The sequence below is a fragment of the Somniosus microcephalus genome, chromosome 7 (assembly GCF_052327205.1).
Source record: "Somniosus microcephalus isolate GS21.2 chromosome 7, FLI_Smic_1.0, whole genome shotgun sequence".
NCBI classification, from domain to species: domain Eukaryota; kingdom Metazoa; phylum Chordata; class Chondrichthyes; order Squaliformes; family Somniosidae; genus Somniosus; species Somniosus microcephalus.
Window position 1 is genome coordinate 90,869,067 of NC_140993.1, and position 13,397 is coordinate 90,882,463.

A 13,397-nucleotide genomic window follows, 5' to 3' on the forward strand; every position below is an offset into this window, starting at 1 on the left:
TGTTTCATGAAGATGGACCTGCAGATGAAGATTTTGAAGGATTTCCTGCCAGTCAGGAGAAGATGATGATATCAAACCTCCTTACTTACGCCAAAGGTTTATCATCCGAAAGTGTAAATAAGTTAGAAGAAGCTGACATCGAAGAAGTGCTGAACATTGACGCACCTGTTGTGCATTCGTTGAGTGATGGGGAAATTGCAGAAATGGTGTTAAATAAAGACAAGCATGAGGATAGTAGTGATGATGATGATGACATTGTGAACACAGGTGAAAAAATCCCCATAGACGATATGGTGACAATGTGTGATCAGTTAATTGCTGGCCTTGAACAACGTGCATTTATCGGTGAGCAAGAGATTATGCAAGTTTACTCAATTAAAGAGAGACTGCTTAGACAGAAACCAATGTTAATGAGACAGATGACACTGGAAGAAATCTTTAAAAAGGCCGTCTGTCGTAGTGCTGCTTCATCACTTGAGAATCCTGTTCCTGGCCCATCTTCAGATGTCTGACTCCAACCTGATGACAATACTGATGTACCCTCTTCTCCAAGATCCTCAAGCCAGATGTAATGTACCTTTACTGCATGTATATGTACAGGTATTTAGCTTAGTTTGTACCTGTATATGTTTGAAGTTTTACTGAATGTTTTCCTTACAAATAAACTGTACTAGAGTATTTATCCCTGTAATACTACAGTATTTATAGTCTTTATTTATCCCAGTCAGTGTGAATACAGGTATTCATAAGGTTCGCTGCAGAAATATTAATGTGGTGGCTTACGGGGTGCTGCCCCGTAATACCTTCTGAAATCCGAAATTTTCCAAAATCCGAAACACAGCTGGTCCCAAGGTTTTCGGCTAAAGGATAGTCTACCTGTATTAACAAAAATTCTCCTCCACATATTGTGGCTAAAAGGAAGATAACAGTAAGACCACCAGGTAAAGGAAAAACATTGTATTTGCTGCTAGGAGGTCCAATTTTAATTTAAAAAGTCAAGGAACTACTAAACTGGATTTGACACTCAAGAATATAGATAGCCAAAAACCGGGTTCTCAATGTATTAAAAATTACAATATAAATTTCAGATGGTATGCTTACTTTAAATCTACATAGATTTTTCCACTCTTTCCCGCTCTGCAACATTCCTCACTCTTTGAAGACAGTCAATCTATTCCAAAGCTTCTACCAATGCCAATCTTGAATAGCTAACCCATTGTGGTCTAATTTCAGTTAATTGTTCTTTGCTTCTTCCTCTCGATCACTAGCACTAAGCTTGCTAGTATTCAGTTTCAAAGACTGGAGATGGATATAGCTCAATTCCAGTCCCACTTGACTCCGGATCTGAACCATTTAAAATGGGGAGACACTGAGCAGAGGTTGCGTTTCTTCAGTGGGGAGAAAGGAATAAAAAGAAAATAGAAGAGCACTCCCTAGTAGCCAGGTAAACAGGGCATTGGTGTTAGTCTGGAACATAAACATAAGAAATAGGAGCAGGAGTAGGCCATACGGCTCCTCGAGCCTGCTCCACCATGCAATAAGATCATGGCTGATCTTCGACCTCAACTCAGCTTTCTTGCACTATCACCATATACCTCGATTCCCCTAGAGTCCAAAAATCTATCGATCTGAGTCTGGAATATACTCAATGACTCAGCATCCACAGCTCTTTGGAGCAGAGAATTCCAAAGATTCACAACCCTCCGAGTGAAGAAATTCCTCAACTCAGTCTTAAAATGCTAACCACATATCCTGAGACTATGCCTCCTAGTTGTAGACTCTCCAGCCAGGGGAAACAATCTCTCCACATCCTGTCAATCCCCCTCAGAATCTTATATGTTTCAATGAGATCACCCCTCATTCTTCTAAACTCCAGAGAGTATAGGCCCAATCTACTCAATCTCTCCTCATAGGACAACCCTCTCATCCCAGGAATTAATCTAGTGAACCTGCGTTGAACCGCTTCTAAGGCAAGCATATCATTCCTTAGATAAGGAGACCAAAACTGTACCCAGTACTCCAGGTGTGGTCTCACCAAAGCCCTGTACAATTGTAGCAAGACTCCCTTACTCTTGTACTCCAACCACTTTGCAATAAAGGCCAACATGCCATTTGCCTTCCTAATTGCTTGTTGTACTTGCATGTTAACCTGCACCAACATTTAATAGTTCCTCACAATTAAAAAAAATTCTGTTTTCCTATTCTTCCTACCAAAGTGAATCACCTCACAGTATACTCCATCTGCCACCTTATTGCCCACTCACTTAACCTGTCTATATCCCTTTGCAGGCTCTGTGTCTCGTCCTCACAGCTTACTGTCCCACCTAGCTTTGTATTGTCAGCAAACTTGGATACATTACACTCGGTCCCTTCATCCAAGACATTAATTAATATATATATTGTAAATAGTTGAGGCCCCATCACTGATCTTAGCGGCCACCCATTAGTTACAGCCTACCAACCTGACAATGACCAGTTTATCCCTAGTCTCTGTTTTCTGTCCATTAACCAATCCTCTATCCAAGCTACTATATTACTTCCAAACCCATGAGCCCTTATCTTGCATAACAACCTTTTATGTGGTACCTTATCGAATGCCTTTTGGGAATATACACCATCCACTGGTTCCTCGTTATCTACCCTGCTAGTCACAACCTCAAACTAATAAATTGGTCATACACAATTTCCCTTTCATAGAACCATGTTGACTCTGCCTAACCATATTATGATTTTCTAAGTGCCTGGTTATCACTTCTGTGGTAAACCACTGTTTGTATTCCTGTTTGTCCTGTTTGTATTCCACTGTGTACATGCCTGGACATGCCTCGGCTGACTCCTCCCACAGGTCCTAGTATAAAGGTGACTGCTCCCCAGCCCTTTGTATCCTGGACCGGTCGACCACGCGAGGCAGACCTCCATTCTGTTGTTAATAAAAGCCTTTAGTTACTCTTCTAACTCTCAGTCTTTTATGAGTAATTGATAGCGCATCAATTTTATTAACAACATTTTTATAATGGAGAAGATCCTCACACCAGCATGCCTGGACTTAGATCATCGGGAGGCGGACTCATCCACCAAGTTTACTCACTGGCTTAAGTGTTTCGAAAAATTCCTGACCGCCTCCGAAGCAATCAAATCGGACGAGGACAAACTGGATGTCCTGACCTCCAAAGTGAACCACCGAGTGTACTCGGTCATCCAAGACGCGACCTCGTACGCGGACGCTATCAAGCTCCTCAAGGACCAGTACATGCGCCCAGTGAACGAAGTGTACGCCAGGCACCTCCTGGGGAGTCGTAAACAACAACCTGGGGAATCGACCGTGGAATACCTTCAGGCACTGTCTGTGCTTGGCCGGGCCTGTGGTTGTAAGGATGTAAAGGCCGCCCTGTACACAGAGGAACTTATCCGGGACGCTTTTGTAGCGGGCCACAGATCCAATTACACCCGACAGCGACTGTTGGAGCAGAGTAACCTCGACCTCAACAAGGCCTCTGAACTCGCACTATCGTTGGATGCAGCCTACCAGGGCATGGATGCCTACTCCTCTGCACCGTGGACGCCGCGGGGAATGACAGCCTGGGACACGGTAGGACCGCCTCATAGCGCCGTGCCACCCCAGCCACACCCCAACAACGGCCCAACTACCGCAGCAGTGTCCCAAGGCCAGACAGCAGTGCCCCAAGGCCAGAAATGCTACTTCTGTGGCCAGGCAAAACACCCCAGAGCGCGCTGCCCGGCGAAAAACGCGATTTGCTCGGGCTGCGGGAAGAAGGGACACTACGCTAGCGTCTGCAGGGCCAAAGCCACCCCGAACCCCAGCAGCGCCGCGTGTGGGCCATGCGGCCCGCCATCTTGGACCTCCCCAGCCATGTGCGAATCACCGGTACAGCAGCCATTTTGGACGCCTCCAGCCACATGGGGATCATGGACGCCGCCATCTTGGACGACAGCCGGGACGCAGCAGGCCCCCGACACCGCCTCATCTGATACCCGCAGCGACACACCGACCCCTACGCTGGCATCCGTTACACTGGACCAAGCGAGACCGCACCAACTGGCCAGTTCCACAATGGACATTAAGGTAAATGGTCACGATACAATCTGCCTTTTTGACTCTGGGAGCACGGAGAGCTTCATCCACCCCGACACGGTGCGGCGTTGCTCTCTCCCAGTCCTGCCTGCGCAACAGCGGATTTCTATGGCCTCCGAGTCCCAGTCGGCGGACATCGGCGGCTACTGCGTGGTGACACTCGTAGTAGACGGGACCGTGTACGATCATTTTAAACTTCTGGTCCTGCCTGACCTCTGCGCTGCCGTCCTGCTGGGGTTAGATTTTCAGTGCCACCTTAAAAGTGTTACGATGGCGTACGGTGGACCCCTACCCCCACTCACAGTCCGCAGCCAGCAGCTTCCAAACTGCCCGCCGCGCACCAGGTGCAACCTCTCCACACTCAGAGTCACCCCCCCCCACTGTTTGCTAACCTCACCCCCGACTGTAAGCCCATCGCCACAAAGAGCAGGCGATACAGTGCCGGGGACAGGGTTTTCATTAAAACCGAAGTGGAGCGGCTCCTGAAAGAAGGGATTATTGAGGGCAGCACCAGCCCCTGGCGAGCCCAGGTTGTGGTCGTTAAGACCGGCGAGAAGCAGCGCCTGGTCATCGACTACAGCCAGACAATAAATCGCTACACCCTGCTGGACGCCTACCCACTCCCCCGTATAGCTGATATGGTCAACCAGATCGCGCAGTACCGCGTCTTCTCGACCATTGACCTGAAATCAGCGTACCACCAGCTCCCCATCCGCCCTGAGGACCGCCAGTACACTGCCTTTGAGGCAAACGGCCGCCTCTATCACTTCCTTAGGGTTCCCTTTGGCGTCACCAACGGGGTCTCCGTCTTCCAAAGGGAGATGGACCGGATGGTAGATCAAAATGCGTTGCAGGCCACTTTCCCATATCTGGACAATGTGACCATCTGCGGCCGTGACTTGCAGGACCATGACGCAAACCTCGAAAAATTCCTCCGCACCGCCCAACTCCTAAACCTGATATATAACAAGGAGAAGTGCATATTCCGCACAAACCGCCTCGCCATCCTTGGCTGTGTTGTGGAACACGGAGTCATCGGCCCCGACCCCGACCGGATGCGTCCCCTTATGGAACTTCCACTGCCCCACTGCCTCAAGGCCCTGAAGAGGTGCCTGGGGTTTTTCTCCTATTACGCCCAGTGGGTCCCCTACTATGCGGACAAGGCCCGTCCGCTGATCAAGTCCACCTCTTTTCCCTTGACGGCAGAGGCCCGCTTAGCCTTCCACCGTATCAAGGAGGACATTGCCAAAGCCACCATGCACGCAGTGGACGAATCCATCCCCTTCCAGGTGGAAAGCGACGCGTCTGACTTTGCCCTGGCCGCTACCCTCAATCACGCGGGGAGACCCGTGGCCTTCTTTTCACGAACCCTCCAAGGCCCGGAGACCAGACACTCCGCTGTTGAGAAGGAGGCCCAGGCGATTGTGGAGGCTGTGCGTCATTGGAGGCACTACCTGGCCGGAAAACGATTTACCCTGCTCACTGACCAGCGTTCAGTTGCTTTTATGTTTAACAAGCAGAGGGGCAAAATCAAAAATGACAAGATCTTGAGGTGGAGAATCGAACTTTCCACCTACAACTACGAGATCTTGTACCGGCCCGGGAAGCTAAATGAACCCCCGGATGCGCTATCGCGTGGCACCTGCGCCAGCGCGCAGATCGATAGACTGCGGGCCCTCCACAATGACCTCTGCCACCCGGGGGTCACCAGGTTCTTCCACTTCATCAAGGCCCGCAACCTGCCTTACTCTATTGAGGAGGTCAGGACCATGACCAGGAACTGCCAAGTCTGCGCTGAGTGCAAACCGCACTTTTATAGACCAGACAGGGCCCACCTGATAAAAGCCACTCGCCCCTTCGAGCGCCTGAGCGTCGATTTTAAAGGGCCTCTCCCCTCCTCCGACCGCAATGTGTACTTCCTCAATATTATTGATGAGTACTCCCGTTTCCCGTTCGCCTTCCCCTGCCCGGACATGACCAGTGCCACGGTCATTAAATGTCTGAACAACCTCTTCACCCTGTTCGGCTTCCCCAGCTATATCCATAGCGACCGGGGCTCATCGTTTATGAGCGACGAACTCCGTCAGTACCTGCTAACTAGGGGTATTGCCACAAGCAGGACCACCAGTTACAACCCCCGGGGGAACGGACAGGTGGAAAGAGAAAATGCGAGAGTTTGGAAGGCCGTCCTGCTAGCCTTAAAGTCTAGGGGCCTTCCAACCTCCCGCTAGCAGGATGTGCTCCCCGATGTGCTCCACTCTATTCGGTCACTGCTCTGCACTGCCACTAACGCCACCCCTCATGAGAAAATGTTTGTCTTCCCAAGGAAGTCCACATCGGGGACATCGCTACCGCCATGGCTGACGTCCCCAGGGCCGGTCCTACTGAGAAGACACGTGAGGACCCATAAAACGGACCCCCTGGTCGAGAGGGTCGACCTCCTCCACGCCAACCCCCAGTATGCTTACATCGCATACCCGGACGGGCGGGAGGACACAGTCTCCATAAGAGACCTTGCACCCTCGGGGGCCGCAGTAACCCACTACCCACTACCACCCCCCCCCACGATCCGATATCCAGCCCCAGCAGACGGCAGGCCTGGGCCCCGCGACCCGCTCGACATCTACGAGGACGACACGCCTGTGCCACAGCCTACGCTGGACTCGACGCCGGAAGCTTCACTACCCCTGCCGTCGCCACGCAGATCACAGCGGCAGACAAGACCTCCGGAGAGACTCCAATACACTAACTTTTAATACACTTCACCCCGCCGGACTCAATTTTAAACAAGGGGTGAATGTGGTAAACCACTGTTTGTATTCCTGTTTGTATTCCACTGTGTACATGCCTGGACATGCCTCGGCTGACTCCTCCCACAGGTCCTAGTATAAAGGTGACTGCTCCCCAGCCCTTTGTATCCTGGACCGGTCGACCACGCGAGGCAGACCTCCATTCTGTTGTTAATAAAAGCCTTTAGTTACTCTTCTAACTCTCAGTCTTTTATGAGTAATTGATAGCGCATCAACTTCCTTAATACATTCCAGCATTTTCCCCAACGACTGATGTCAGGCTAACTGGCCTATAGTTCCCGGTTTTCCATCTGCCTCCTTTCTTGAATAGCGGTGTTACATTTGCTACCTTCTAGTCTGCTGGGACCATTCCAGAATCTAGGGAATTTTGGAACTTAACAACCAATGCATCCACTACCTCTGCAGCCACCTCTTTTAGAACCCTAGGATTTAAGCCAATGGGCCCAGGGTATTAGTCGGCTTTTAGTCCTGATGTGAACCATGACATGAACCCATCCTCTTGGCTTTAGGGACAGCAAGATGGTCAAGGTAATGTTTCCTTTTTTGTGAAACCAATATAAAGTTCCAAGCCCACAGTGAAAGGCACGATCAAAGTTGAAAAGAGTAAAGCGCAGGAGAAAATAACTTTATTCAATGCATTGGGGGGGGGGGGGGGGGTGGGGGAGGAAGAGAAAGAGAGATTATATTTGACCTTCGAAGGAAGAAATTTCAGAGGAGCACTGACCATCATCATACAAATAAAATTGCTCCTTACCCAACAGCATTGTGGGAGTACCTTCACTATATGGACTGCATCAAGAAGGCCCAGCATCACCTTCTCAAGGGCAACTAGGGATGGGCAATAAATGCTGGCCTTGCCAGTGACATCTATATCCCGAGAATGAAAAAAACATAATAAAATAAAGACTAGGAATGTTGTAACAGAGAGGGAGAGTGATAGAGAGGCTATCCTGTCCAGAAGTGCAAGACAGCTAAGTGTTAAATGTCTCGCCAGATATGATAGAAGTATTCAAATCTTGCACAGACATCTGATTGATAGAAAGTTAACAGCTTTGCATGAGTCAAAAGTGCCCCTCACCTTGAAAAGCACAAGATTTCAAACAATAGAAAGCCAAATTCTTCACTCATGGAATAAACTGAATAATCAAATTTTAGCCAACAAACACCATTATCCATCAGCCATAAGAACCTAAGAAATAGGAGCAGGAGTAGGCCATACGGCCCCTCGAGCCTGCTCCACCATTCAATAAGATCATGGCTGATCATCCACCTCAACTCCACTTTCCCGCCCAATCTCCATATCCCTCGCTTCCCCTAGAGTCCAAAAATCTATCTATCGATTTCAGCCTTGAATATACTCAAAGACTCAGCATTCAAAGCCCTCTGGGGCAGAGAGTTCCAAAGATTCACAACTCTCCGAGTGAAGAAATTCCTCCTCATCTCCGTCTTAAATGGCCTACCCCTTATCCTGAGTCTATGCCCCCTAGTTCTAGACACTCCAGCCAAGGGAAACAACCTCTCAGCATCTACCCTGTCAATACCCCTCAGAAACTTGTATGTTTCAATGAGATCACCTCTCATTCTTCTAAACTCCAGAGAGTATAGGCCCATTCTACACAATCTCTCATGATAGGACAGCCCTCTCATCCGAGGAATCAATCTAGTGAACCTTCATTGCACTGCCTCCAAGGCAAGTATATCCTACCTTCAGCCATGACTGAACAACAATGAATCCAAGACTATGAAGATAGGCTGATAATTGGAGAAAAGATAATTTTGGGGGTCTTTAAAATATCCAGAGTTAAATGTGGTTATAACCAGGTTGTTTAATGCTATTAAACTACCATTATTGTGTCAATACAAAGCAATCCTGATCACACTGAATCCGGGTGTTGAGAGACTACTTGATTATGTGGTCTCGCACCAGGTAGAGCATAACTCCAGTCTAATGCAAGCCCACATTTTAAACTGCCCAGGACTAATGAGCCATCTATCTGTAAACTTTCTATAGAGCCTTCATTGTTGCTGGGTCAAAATCCTGGAACTCCCTCCCTAAAAGCACTGTGGGGGTACTTTCACCACATGGACTGCAGTGGTTCAAGGCGGCGGCTCACCACCACCTTCTCAAGGGCAATTAGGGATGGGACATAAATGCTGGCCTTGCCAGTGACACCCACATCCCATGAACGAATTTTAAAAAAAAATTATAAATGAGTTTCCCAGGGCAGGGTGGCAAAGCTCTGCACAATGGATCCAAGCATGTATTCAGTCCTCTTTGCGACTGAGTGTTTTGCAGCCAGCAGCATAACTTGGATCTACTGGTTGTGCAATGTACTAATGATACTATTAGAACAACCCAAGCAAAATTAATCATGATTAAAGGGCAGATAGATAGATAAAGGTGATGGATAGATTCTTGGACTCTAGGGGAATCAAAGGATAGGGAGATCGCTCCAGCTCCTAATTCTTATGTTCTTATGAGAAGCTCCCAAGTGAGACGAGAGATTGAAAGAGGTCTTTTCCCCCATAGAATAGCAGATATGTGGAATATATTCCCATCAAAACGAATTAATGTTCTGCCAATAAACGTATTTGAAAGAGAACTATACAAACATCTGGTCATTATCGAGACTGAACTTTCTCCAGATGGGTACAATCAGATATTCAACTGAAGATTAACCTTCCATAGAAACAGAAGACAGGAGCAGGATTAGGCCATTCGGCCCCTCGAGCCTGCTCCGCCATTCAATGCGATCACGGCTGATCATCCAAATTCAGTACCCTGTCCATGCCTTCTCCCCATATCCCTTGATCCCTTTAGCCTTAAAAAATATATCCAACTCCTTCTTGAATATATTTAATGAATGAATTGGCCTCAACTGCCTTTTGTGGTAGAGAATTCCACAGGATCACCACTCTCTGGGTGAAGAAATTCCTCCTTATCTCTGTCCTGAATGGCTTACCCCTTATCCTTATACTGTGACCCCTGGTTCTGGACTCCCCTGCCATCAGGAACATCCTTCCTGCATCTAGTCTGTCTAGTCCGGTTAGAATTTTAAGTTTCAATGAGATCCCCTCTCATTCTTCTAAACTCCAGCAAATATAAGCCCAATCGACTCAATCTCTCCTCATACGTCATTCCTGCCATCCCAGGTATCAGTCTGGTGAATCTTCACTGCACTCCCTCCATGGCAAGAACATCCTTCTTCAGATAAGGCGATCAAAACTGCACACAATACTCAAGGTGTGGTCTCACCAAGGTCCTGTACAACTGCAGCAAGACATCCTTGCTCCTGTACTTGAATCCTCTCGCTATGAAGGCCAACATACCATTTGCCCTCTTAACCACCTGCTGTACCTGCATGTTTACCTTCAGCGACTGGTGCACAAGGACACCCAGGTCTCGTTGCACTTCCCCTTTTCCCAATCTATTGCCATTCAGATAATAATCTGCCTTCCTGTTTTTGCCACCAAAGTGGATAACCTCGCATTTATCCACATTATACTGCATCTGCCCAATCACCCAACCTGTCCAAATCATACTGGAGTTTCTCGGCATCCTCCTCACAGCATACACGCCCACCCAGCTTTGTGTCGTCTGCAAACTTGGAGATATTACATTAGTTCCCTCGTCTAGATCATTAATATATATTGTGAATAGCTGGGGTCCTAGCACCGATCCCTGCAGTACCCCACTAGTCACTGCCTACCACTCGGAAAAAGACCAGTTTATTCCAACTCTTTGCTTCCTGTCTGCCAACCAGTTCTCTATCCAAGTCAGTACCTTACCCCCAATCCCATGTGCTTTAACTTTGCACGCTAACCTCTTATGCGGGACCTTATCGAAAGCCTTCTGAAAGTCCAAATACATCACATCCACTGGTTCTCCCTTATCTATTCTACCAGTTACATCCTCAAAAAATTCCAGTAGTCAAGCACGATTTACCTTTTGTAAATCCATGTTGACTTTGTCCGATCCCTTCACTGTTTTCCAAGTGCTCTGCTATTACATCTTTTATAATGGACTCTTAGCATTTTCCCCACTACTGATGTCAGGCTTACCGGTCTATAATTCCGTGTTTTCTCTCTACCACCATTTTTGAATAGTGGGGTTACATTAGCTACCCTCCAATCCATGGGAACTGTTCCAGAGTCTATAGAAGTTTGGAATCCAGTTCAGTTGGGTTGCAGGAATGGATCAGATGTAAATAATATCAATTATAACTTAATAACTTCTCCATAAACTCAATTTTAAAGCAATTGCACATGCACAGTTCTAGTGTTGCTGCAGGTCTCTGAATTGGTCCCAAGTTATAAATGAGGTGAATTCCACACGGACTTCAGCTGTCCAAGGTGGCGGCCCACCACCACCTTCTCTGGGTGTAACTAAGGATGGGCAATAAATGCAGGGCTCGACAGCGACGCCCACATCCCCAGAATGAATGAAAAATAATTCAGAACACAGGCATTCGAAATACTTTGCATAACCGCTTCTACGATTCAAATGGAGTATGCAATGTTTGTGATCCACAAAACACAGCCTCGTTACATCAGATATCACATCTGCCACTATATAAAAAAATTAACAAAAAAGTCGAAGAGCGTACTGCGGCAAACATTTACGGGTGTGCAGCACTTCCCTTTAGACTGTTCCTGGGATTAAGCCGATGCTGAAACTTCCTTGTACAGCAACACCACGCAATTAAAAATAAATTTCTCTCCACGGATGTTGCCTGACCTGCTGAGTTTTTCCAGCATTTTCTGTTGTTATTTCGGATTTCCAACATCTGCAGTATTTTGCTATCGTACCACGCAATTAAATACTGCCCAGCCTGCGCGACACGAGCACTGCTCCTTGGTAAGATACAGATCGATCTATTTTTATGCAACAATAATTTCTAGAACTTCCTTTATGCAGGATTACATAGTAAATAAAGAATTAATCGCGCAGTCTTAGAGAAAATCGTGCACTCTTGCTTCATAGGTGTCGGTGTAATTCACGCAGCATTCTTTCGACATTGACTACACCCTGGAAAGACGCACACAGAACATTACATGAAACAAGACATTATGATCACTTTTTTTTAAAGAAGTAAACTAGCAACAGAGTAAAAGGAGCACAGTAAGACAACAGGAAATCGCACTTACTAAGGTGAAAGGAAAAGAGCTGAACAGGATTGCGAATGGTCTGCACTAATGTCACTACCGCTTCACGCAGCACTTCCTGTGGTAAGAATTATCAACGCAGTGCCAGCTCCAGGGTGGAGGCGGCTCCCCGCTGCAGGCGCACAGAGCAGCGGCTCCAGAGTGGAGGCGGTTCCTGGATCAGGACTCATACTTTACCCAGACCCGCAGAAACGCTCCTTCTTCAACAACTTATTTCATAAATTTAGTTTAGGAATTGAGATTAAAAAGTTTCCGACAGGATGTAATACATATGTAAACATACTTGAGTTTTCCCAAGATGAATTATTCAAACCGAGTTCCTATAAATTTCCCCTCCCGCTTCCAACATTTCCAGGGGCGGTGTCTCGTCCAATTAGACATTCTTCGCCTGCGAGCCCAACCACTTACATTTTCAAACCCAAATCAACGGTTATCTAATTGAAACTCGACCGGTTTGTGGTTGGTTGTGGACGAAGAAAAATAGCGAGCCGTTAAACTCAAGAAAACGGACGGCGTTTATGGTCAAGAATGTCACTAATTGAAAGAATATGTAAACGTAACACGGTGTTAATGACATGAACCAAAATAGACTGCATTTCAAACAGAAATGAGCGAATATTGTGTATGACACTAGCTTTTTAAAATAAAATAAATCTTGGGCGGCTGGTGGACTCTGCCGGACGCCCATTGCACAATTGACAGATTCTCTATTTGATTAGATCCGGTTGGAGCATTTTTAGTCGTGTCATCTTAAAAGGGACACTTGCGGAACGGACTCGTTGTCCCGTTACCCTGGGGAACCCTGTACCACCGTTACCGGTTCAATTAAAAAAGGCAAAAGCAGGAGATAATGGATTTTGATTCTATGGCCTCAGTCAAACCAGAGGAAGCCTAGAATCGACTAACTAATGGGAGGGTCCCAGCATGTCACTGCCCATCTGAACAGCTGCCGATCGCCACAGACTGCCCGAGCCTTGCCTACCTATGCCCAATGGTCAGCATCCCACCGCCTCTGCTTGGCCTAAGCCTCCTGCCAAAGAACGATAACCACGTTGACCAGTAATGTTGCCCAAATGCGTAGACTGTGTATAATTTATAGTAAGTGTGTCTGCAAGTGCCATGCAATCTATAATCTACTCCCGGAACCCAAGTAAGGATGTGAACTTTCCACAATTTAATACAATTTATTTTGTATTTAAAAATTGTGATTTTGTTTGCGTTGCTGCTGGTGCTATTTTTGCGGCAGTGTATATAGTTTCAATAATGATTCCATATTTTATCTTGACCTTAACTGTGAGGTGAAGATAATTCAACAGTGGCCCGGAATT

The 13,397-nt window shown here is 47.1% G+C and overlaps 1 protein-coding gene across 5 annotated transcripts in view; it reads right to left on the bottom strand.

Moving 5' to 3' along the window:
* The window catches only part of LOC147114791 (copine-3-like), a 95,485-nt gene extending 83,247 nt beyond the window's left edge, over nt 1–12,238 (bottom strand). For 2 of the 5 annotated variants that reach the window (XM_085992727.1, XM_085992724.1), the window contains exon 1: nt 12,052–12,159. The gene's annotated coding sequence lies outside the window, so the exon portion shown is untranslated. Of the gene's footprint in view, nt 1–12,051 lie in introns of all 5 variants that reach the window. The other 3 variants (XM_085992725.1, XM_085992726.1, XM_085992728.1) reach the window with 3 other exon arrangements.
* Between the last annotated feature and the right edge of the window lie 1,159 nt (nt 12,239–13,397).